This window comes from Lactuca sativa, chromosome 3 (genome assembly GCF_002870075.4).
Source record: "Lactuca sativa cultivar Salinas chromosome 3, Lsat_Salinas_v11, whole genome shotgun sequence".
Classification (NCBI taxonomy): Eukaryota; Viridiplantae; Streptophyta; class Magnoliopsida; order Asterales; family Asteraceae; genus Lactuca; species Lactuca sativa.
In genome coordinates this window covers 258,913,131-258,923,488 of record NC_056625.2, presented here as the reverse complement: position 1 = coordinate 258,923,488, position 10,358 = coordinate 258,913,131, and positions in this window count along the sequence as shown.

Here is a 10,358-nt window from a genome sequence, read left to right as displayed (position 1 = left end):
TACAATCAGATTTAATTTGATCGACGCCAAAACAGCTTCACACGTACATCTCTTTCTTCTAGATCACTTTTCCAGCGAAGCCGTCATATCAGAACACCGTAGTACTCATGCCAGGAGTACCACTTAGTTATTTTCATTCCAAAGAAATCCCCGAAGTACCACTCGTGCAGTACGTCAAGTTCAATCCAAGGATTTATACGATTGATCTATCACTGAGAAATGTATGTATAAGAGTGATATATAATCAAGGTTCTACAGGTTTAGAATTGATGATTCCACTTTAACTTCTTTTCCCGGATGGGATGTGAGGGTAAGGAAGAATCAGTTATTCGACTACCTTGTCAATCTTAATTATATACGACTCGTATACACGAGATTGTGATCGTGAAGCCCTATATAAATTCTAAAATGGACTTCAGGACGGAGAACTGCCTAAGTATACGAGTAATCACATCGTCATGGGAACAAACTTAGAACCCAGTACGACTCCCGAAAACAGATCGCCCTATAGTTTAAACACCCTCAGAGATACCAGAACAGTACAAACCACTTGACGAACTACACAGAAAGAGAATTAGAAGACTAGGCTTCTCACCCTAGAGAACCCCGGTCATATTCTCGCGGGGATCGACGGATTGCAACGTATGTGCCTTGGATATCGAGGACTCTGTCAAGATTTTCATAGAAATCGTTATCTCTGCCTCACATAGTCAAAATGGTTGAGCAAACGCAAGGAAAGAAACTACTTCCAGGAATGGATCTGGAATCCGAATATCACCAGTTCGAGTGTTTGGTGAGGACGTCCGGAAGACTATCTCCTGAACTCGATGCGGACACTTCGAGTTCGTAGTGATACCTTTCGGATAGGACACACTGTCAGTAATGTGAGAAATTATGAGTACTCTTTCAATTTGTCAAAACCGTTGAGCATTTATCGACACCAGAGACGCCGACAGTTTTTCGCCAGATTCTAGGTCTTACCGACCTACCGCCTTAGCTCATTCAGAACTCCTCGCAAGCTACAGAAACTCGTACGACTTTGACCCAGCAAGGGGTGGCCTTTGACTGGGAAGTTACGTAAGAAAAGGAACCTTTGAGATTCCAAGTGAGTGACCAAGTTCTTTAGGATAACTCACTCTGGGAATGGCTTAATACGCTTCGTAAAGCGTGGAAAGCTAAATCCAAGTTAGACAGGACCTCCGAGATTCTTATCAGAATCGGTCCTGTGCCTCACACAAACAAGACCTACTCCGCGAACTCAGTAACATACTTTCTACTCTTCGCATCTCGATCGTGAAACCATACCTTTCCGTTAGGACTCTTCCAAGTCCACTCGTCGAGATCCTCGTCTTCGTATTAAGAATCGTAGTGACCCTCGACCGAGAGGTCAAGCGGACGAAGAAACGTCATTGCCAGTTAGTGAAGGTTCGTTGGAATGCCAACCGAGAACCCGTGATCACTTAGGTGCACTAGAACCAATCGATTAGGAAGTTTCCTCCTCACGACTCGATCATTCATGCATACTTCCTTGCTTAAATTCTAATTTCGGGACGAAATTCCTTCTAACGGGGGGATGATGTGACAACCCGATATTTCGAGACAATGTAATGTAAAACCAATCAAATTTAGGTCAAAATATAACTTTCCTAAAATCTTATTTGGGTTAAATAAAGTAGTAGGAATCGTATCAAGGTTTTCGTACATATAAAGAACCCTAAAATCCGAGTTATAACGAAGAAGTTATGACCAACCGAAGATTCTCGGCAAAACCGACAACACCGATTAAACGAAAAACGCGAAGTTTCAATACAATAGTTTATAGCCTTAAGTATCTAAATGAATGTTATAGATAACATCAAACCGTGAGCGTACATAAAAAGAACGTCCAAATCTGACTTCGTATGAGGAAGTTATGATTTTTCCAAGGTTCGGGTATAGCAGTAGACAGCTAAAAACTCGAAATAGAGCTCGAGATACTTTTGACCAAAACAACCTAAATGAGAATCGAAGGTCTCAACATTAGTAGCGCAACGGCGAAAAGTCTGACGAAAACGGACATCGGATGAAGAAGTTATGGAATTTTAACGGACTTTTCGTGTCCCGGCCCGTTAAAAATAAATAATTAAAAATAAAGTCAAAATTTGCCGATGAAGTCTAAACGAGAGTTGTAGATCATATTTTTAGCTACGCGTGCATATAAAGAACGTCGAAAACGGATCTCGTATGCGAAAGTTATGGATTTTACAAGTTCGGGGTCCAAAATTCGAGGTTGTCAGGCCCCACGACGTGGCACAAGCTTGCCGCGACCCGGCAAGTGACTGAGGGCATCCAATCAATGGAAGAGGATAGGTTTGACTCCCCACGACGTGGCCATCACTTGCCACGACGTGGCACACCCCAAAAATGCCCCTATAAGTAGATTTCAAGGGCTCCGAGTTCCATTGTTCAGTTCCTTTCTTTCTCGCGCCGAAACTCTGCGTTTAAGCCCCCGAGACCCTCCCAAAGCCCCAGTTTTCACCTTCAAGTCCCGAAGGAAGGTTTTGTGTTCTCGAGATTCCCGAGATTCCCGAGAATCCCGATATTTTCCCGCGTTTCAAACTCTTCCTGTCGAAGTTCTGCTCGATTCTCTTCTCGACTACTTCAAATCAACCACTTCAATCAAGTGAGTTCATACCCCTACAACCACACTTTAAATGCTTTTTAAATGCTTTTGAAACACTTTTAAGGGGGGGAATACAAGTAAACACACGACTAAAATCGTGTGAAGCATCAACCTTTTGATATACTTTTCATACTGTTGTTTTAACTATCTTATGAAGTTATTATGATGCAAAACACCTCACAACACAGCTTTACCCTCTTGGGATACAATATGTTTATATATAGAAATATGTTTTATTTATACGTTTACATACTAATACATCATATCAAGGGTAACATTCTTTACTAAATCATTTTATGCATTCAAAGAACTTATGATTTATGCTTTGTCAAACATTGTGAAAGAAGTTAAACTTTGCATACAAACTACTACTTTAATACAAACTTAGTTGAGAATCCATGAGTCGTGTATATCTTCAAACGTTACTTTCTTTATTAGAAAATAATGTTGCAAGTCCTGTCTATAACCAGAGTCTCCCGTTCAGAGAACGTGTCAAATGTGTATAGATCTATACGGGAAGTCATGATCCCGCGCCCTGACTATTAGCTACAGTCTGTCTTTTGGGGTGACAGTTGTCATAACGCTACGTCGCCTGAAGACCATCGCTACAGGCATATTATGTTTAGTATGGTTATAAAACTCATCGGATATACAATTATTATGGTATTATGCTTTTATGAACGAGTAGCTATTAAAACTATTCTTCATCTAACAAGTGCGATCTTCGTATAGCTTTACTATGTAAAACTATGACACAACTTACAAGCACGTCGGTTGCTTGCGATTTTCGGTCTTAGAGACTGCCAGATATATCAGGAAAATAAGGGTTTTTCCTGTATACAAACCAAACAACTAATAGGAAAATAAGGGATTTTCTCGGTACAATTAGTTGCAACTTATATCACGAACATTCATATGCATTTCATACTTTTATAAGAAAATAAGGGTTTTTCTTGGAAAACACAACAAATCATATCTCAACTATTAGGGAAAATATGGGATTTTCTGGATCTAATACATTCATTTTCAACACAACGAATCATAACTCTTTACAATTGAAATACTGCGTTTTCTGGAAAACATACACGAACTTTCGAATGGCGTACATTTTCTCAAAACACTACTTATGAACTCACCAACTTAATTGTTGACACTTTTTCTTTGAAATAACTTGTATTCCCAGGGAACCGCTAAGCAGGTTTGGAAATCAACTTTTGGGGATTAATGTGCTGACGTTAATTACTTCTTTGAAGGATGTTTATGTATTTATCTTTTGAACAAGTAACGAATACGATTATGTAAACATTTTGGAAACATTAATATATATGGTGGTGTGTACTTTCCTTTCTATGAACTGTTATGATACTGAATATGACGTCCTCCGCCCCCGAACGTTTCCGCCGTTCTGGTTTGGGGGTGTGACATCAATCCCGTATAGATCTATACACACAATGTCCGCTCTCCCTACAGGAGACTCTGGTTACCAACTAGACGACGGAGAAAGCCGTGTCCTGAAGATGCATCCCAAATAGTGGGTAGAGACTTCCAAATAGTGGGTAGTGTGTAAGTGCTGAACTAGAGGTAGAGACTTCACAATAGTGGGTTTCTAATATAAGTGTAGACTAGAGGTAGAGACTCTTAACTAAACTGACTAAAGAATTCCTATATGTCCATACTCATATATATAATATATAACTAATGAGGCAAACGACCTTCGGACGGCCATCAGATCCCACCAGACCACATCTCAACGAAGAAAAGAAAATAGGGCGGACAAGCCTTCCTAAGTCTTTCAATCATTACTTATATGTACCTATATAAGCACAGACATATATCTAACTAGGACTGAGTGTGTATCAAGTAGAAGTGATTCTTGTGAAGTAGGAATGTCTAATAAGTGAAGTAGGAGCGGTCGCAAGTGAAGTAAGAGTGCCGAACAAGTGAAGTAGAAACGGTCGCAAGTGAAGTAGGAGTGTTGATCAAGTATAAGCGTATCTCGAAGTAGAGACGACAATAAGTGAAGTAAGTGTCTCTATCGGTATAAGCGACTACAAGTATAAGTGAAAGCGTTACTAAGTAGGAGTATAAAATAAGTATAAGCGAAGCAGCAGTATCTAATAAGTAAAAGTATACGTCGTGTAAGAGAAACTTTGATGAAAAACCTTTATATTCGGAGAAAATCACAATTTGTATTCTTTTGTAAAAAACGTGTTTGAAAACCTGTGGAAATCTTTCATAAATCAGTTTAGAATGAATTTAGACAAAACTGTATAAGTAAGAGTTTTGGAACAATGAAAACCTTTTAGAAAACCATTGTAGTGTCCTACTCGGTAAAACAGTGTACAGTGGTAAAATCTTGTGCATGCGGGTTATCAATCACATGTCATTGATATGATAACTGTCATGTTTAACTTGTATTCCCCCCCCCCCTTATAAAACATGTTAAAACATTTAAAAGGTTCATTCAGGGGTATGAACTCACCTGGTGTAAGTATGTCCAACGAAAGTGTCGTTTGGGCGTTCGGTGTCACGCAAGGACTTGAACACACACACAATGACCTATTTAACATATGATAACATATGTTCACATACAATTAGTATATTTAATACTAATTAAACAAATATACGCGCTCACAGGAGTGGAAAACACTTTGGTTAAGTGTTTCGGTGTCCCGGGTAGCGTTTAAGGGTGTGTATGACTAAGGAATGGAGTTTACTCTCCGAGAGTAAACCCTTAACACTTAGTTTATGACCCAGGGACTACTCACCATGAGTTTACGGCCGTAAACTCGTGGTGAGGGTATCTAGTGTGTTTTAAGGCTTCTACTTGTTCATGGGATTATTCTAAGTACTTTTCCAAAAAGGCATGAGTGAGTTTAAGGCTTCTAAGGGCTTCATTAGGGAGTTTACAGCCTAGGGACACTCCTAAGGGAGTTTACGGCCGTAAACTCTCATCTTTGGGTTTTGTGAAGTTTGAAGCCCCTATTACCTTCCTAGCATTTTATAGAATTAGTCCAAGGCCATTTGGGGGACAAAATTATTGTTTTGGGGATGTTTAAGGGTGTTTAAGGCCTTGACACATGTATGGGCCGTAAACTCCTTTTACTCCTTCATTTTCTTGAGTTTAATTGATCTAACCCAAAAGGACAAGCCCATAATTTATGTCTTAAGCCTTGGTATGAATTTAGGGCACCTTTCCACAAGTTTTTATGTGTTTACGGCCCTGGAGCTATTTCTTGGGAAGCTTTGGCCGTAAACTCCTAAATGGAGGGTGTTTGACATGTTTAAGGTCCCCAAACTATTTTTAGATGATTCTAGGATTCATTCCAAGGCTATTGGTGGAGTTCTATGGCTTTTAAACATGTAAAAATGAGTTTACTCCCCATGTTTGAGGGGTTTACGGCCCAAGCACCTTCCTTGCCCGTGAACTCTTATTTGCTCCTCAAAACTTATGATTAGGGTGTTCTAAGTCCGGATTTGCAAGCCATAAGGTTGTATCTAAGTCCCAATGTTGGTTTGGAGGGGTTAAATTGCTTAAAAACCCACTTATTAAGTGTTTACGGCCCAAGCATGTTCCTTGGCCATAAACACATGTTCCAAGTCCAATTCTATGCTATACACACAAATCATAATGTTTAGAATAGGCTAGGGTAAGCGGACTTACAATTTGGAAGCGTTTGGTTGCGGATTTGGGGCGAAAACGAGTCTAGAGAGAAAGAGTATAGAGAGAGAGTGTTTAGGGAGTGTAAAAAGTGTCCAATGGACTCCACTCACCTTTATATAGGGTTCCGAGTCCGGGCTCAGTGGAATTATACCCGATACTGCCGTTAAACGGGGCTTTTGCTCACACCCGATTTAGGGGTCGTAACAACAAAACTTAACATTTTCCAAATAAATGGAAATGGGTGTTATGTGTTTTTATTTCTTTTTATCACGACTTAACGGCATATTAAATGTAAACAAATGGAATGTTTATTAAATTTGACGACCTCTAATTAACGGAACATTATAAACTGGAATATTCCGTTAACGGTAACGGGGAAATGAAACGGAACAACTTGGGTTGTCACAAGACCACATCTCAAGCGCGAAAATGAAATAGGGTGGATAGCCTTCCTAAGTCTTTTAAACATTTCTTATATAACTATACATATAGAGGCATGCAATTTATAATATAAAAGCATAAATAAGTTTTGTAAAACATTTGAATATAATTATTATTTTCAGAAAAGATCGACTTGATGTCAACCAATAAAACAGTTTGAATGCATAGGTTTGATAAAACAGTTTAAGTATAAGGAAACATTTGTTTGGAACACAATTGCAAATAAGTTTCAAATGTGATATACAGAGTAAAATGTACAGTGTAATAAGGAGTTTAAAACATATAAAATGTTTGTAAAAATCATTGGAAGGAAACTGTTTGGTAAAACGGCTAATATGTAGTAAATCATTTGAATGCTGCATATTAATCACATGTGATTGATATAATAACGAGCGTAATTCTACTTATTAATCACATGTGATTGATATAATAACTAGCATAATTCTACTTGTACCCCCCCCCCCCCATAAAATATTTAAAACAGTTTAAAACATTGATTAAGGGGTATGAAGTCACCTGCAGCAAATGACTGGAATTGAACGGACTGTTATCGTAAGGAAGGATCGGGCAAGTGTTTGGTGTCAAGTGAAGACTTTAGCCACACACAATGATCCTAATTGCATATGAAGACATATGTATATAAATAATTAGTGATTTAAACACTAATTATACAAGTATAAACATTTTAACGCGAGGAAAACACTTTTGGTCAAGTGCTAGGAGGCTAATGGGTTGCAACAAAGGAGTGCAAGGCCTCTAATGGGAGTTTAAGGTCTAATGACCATTTGTTTTGGAGTTTACGGCCCAGGAGAGTAAACTCTCCTTAGGGTCACTAAATGAAGCTTAGAATTACTACAACTCTAGTGGTGAATTGTTTCAAGGCTAAATCAAGTGTTTGGGCTTCCTATTAACTCTTTTAAGGAGTTTACGGACCTAGGACCATATCCCCTTGGATTTTACGGCCGTAAACTCCCTTGGGAGGGTGTTTATGGTGTTTTCAAGTCTCTAACATTTCAAGGTTAAGATCTATGTTGGGTTCTAGGCATAAGGAAGGAGTTAGGGTGTCATTTGACCCCTTTATAGGGGTTTACGGCCCAAGAACTTGTCTTGGCCGTAAACTCCTCAATACTTGTGATTCCTTATGTTTTCTAGGCTTTAAACACTTTAGGGTACATGTATAAAATCAAGTCTAAGCCTTAGGTGCCTTAAAAGCACCATTTTGAGTATTCTTTTTGGAGTTTATGGCCTAAGATATTCTTGGGCCGTGAACTCCCAAACTTGGGTGATTCTTGGTTGATTTCATGTCCCTAACACACTCTTATACAAGTCCAAGGTAGTTACAAATCACGGGGGACAATCTAGGCTTGGTTTCGGGAGTTTACCGCCCAAGAACACCTTGGGGAGTAAACTCCTAAATCGAATGATTTAGCTATGTAATCTATGTTATGAACACATTTAAAGCTTTCTAACACTACTAGAAAGAGTTACTCACAATTTGGGATAAAAACCCGAAGATCCGTGAGAGAGAATTTTGGCTTTTCTCTAATTGGAATTCAACTAATGAACCAATTTGGTTCAGAATTCTATTTATAGTCCTGAGATATTTTGGCAGAAAATATTTTTATTCCTGAAACGAATTCTAATGTCCTAGAGTATTGGAATAACAGTGTTGCACAAAACCCTAGTGAATCCACTCTCCTAATATCTCCTTAAGTGTAAAATCCTGAAAACTGCCAAACTTATACTCGAAATCTGAGTTTTCACTGTAACTGTTCTACTTCTATTGGCTTCAAGTGGTTTGTTCAGAATGGAAATTTCGGGTTGTCACATCATTCCCCTGTTGAAGGGAATTTCGTCCCGAAATTAGAATTTAGGCAAGGAAGTATGTACGAATGATCGAGTCGTGAGGAGGAAACTTCCTAATCGATTGGTTCTAGCGCACTTAAATGAAATCGGGTTCTCGGTTGGAATCCCAACGAACCTTCACTATCGGGCGATGGCGCTGCTTCGTCCGCTTGACCTCTTGGTCGAGGGTCACTACGGTTCAAATACAAAGGCGAGGATCTCGACGAGTGGACATACAAGAGTCCTAACGGAAAGGTATGGTTTCACGATCGAGACGCGAAGAGTATGATGTACGTTACTGAGTTCGCGGAGTAGGTCTAGTTTGTGCGAGGCACAGGACCGATTCTGATAAGAATCTCGGGGGTCCTAACTATATTGGATTTAGCTTTCCACGCGATACGAAGCGTATTAAGCCATTCCCAGAGTGAGTTCTCCTAAAGAACTTGGTCACTCACTTGGAATTCCAAGGGTTCCTTTTCTTGCTTAACTTCCCAGTCAAAGGCCACCCCTTGTTGGGTCAAAGTCGTACGGGTTTTTATAGTTTGCGAGGAGTTTTGAATGAACTATGATAGTAGGTCGGTAAGACCTAGAATTTGGCGAAAGACGGTCGGCGTCTCTGGTGTCGATAAATGCTAAACGGTTTTGACAAATTGAAAGAGTACTCATAATTTCCCACATTACTAACAGTGTGTCATAGAAATTCGACTCTTCAATTTCAAAACTCGTTCCTAGAGAACTTCGCTAAAAGTTCCTCTGTAGGAAATGTTTCCATGGGTTTTCTTCTTACTACGAGGGTAGATAAGTAAGTCATTACATGGAGGAATGACGAACTGATCCAAGTAAGAAAGACGTACCCTACTCATTTAGCTCATGAAAGCTATGGGCGTATTGGTCCTATCCGATGGGTATCACTACGGGCTCGAAGTGTCCACATCGAATTCGGAAGATAGTCTTCCGGACATCCTTCCCTAACACTCGAACTGGTGATATTCGGATCTCAGATCCATTTTTGAAAGAAATTCTTTCCTTGCGTTTGCTCAACCATTTCATTTATGAGAGGCAGAGATAATGATTCCAAATGAAAAATCTTAACGGAGTCCTCAATAACCGAGGTACATACAATGCGATCCGTCGATCCCTGGAAGAATATGACCGGGGTTCTCTAGGGTGAGAAACCTAGTCTTCTAATTCTATTTCTGTGTAGTCCGCTAAGTTGTCCGGACTGTTCTTGTATCTCCGTAGGTGTTTAAACTATAGGGCGATCTGTTTACACGAGTCGTACTGGGTTCTAAGTTTGTTCACATGACGATGCAATTTCTCGTAGGCTTAGGCAGTTCTCCGTCCTGAAGTTCATATTAGAATTCATACCTGGTTTCACAATCACTTCCTTTTTTTTATGTGTATACGATTCGTATATAATTAAGATTGAAAAGGTAGTCGAATAACTGATTCCTCTTTAAGCTCACATCCCCTGGGGGAAAAAGAAGTTAAAGTGGAATCATCAATTCTAAACCTGTAGAACCTTGATTATATATCACTCTTATGCATACATTCCTCAGTGATAGATCAATCGTATAAATCCTTGGATTGAACTTGACATAGTGCATGAGTGGTACTTCAGGGTTTCTTTGGAAAAATAACTAAGAGGTACTCCTGGCATGAGTACTTCAGTGTTCTGATATGACGGCTTTGCTGGAAAAGTGATCTAGAAGAAACAGATGTACGTAAAAAGCTGTTTTTGTGAGG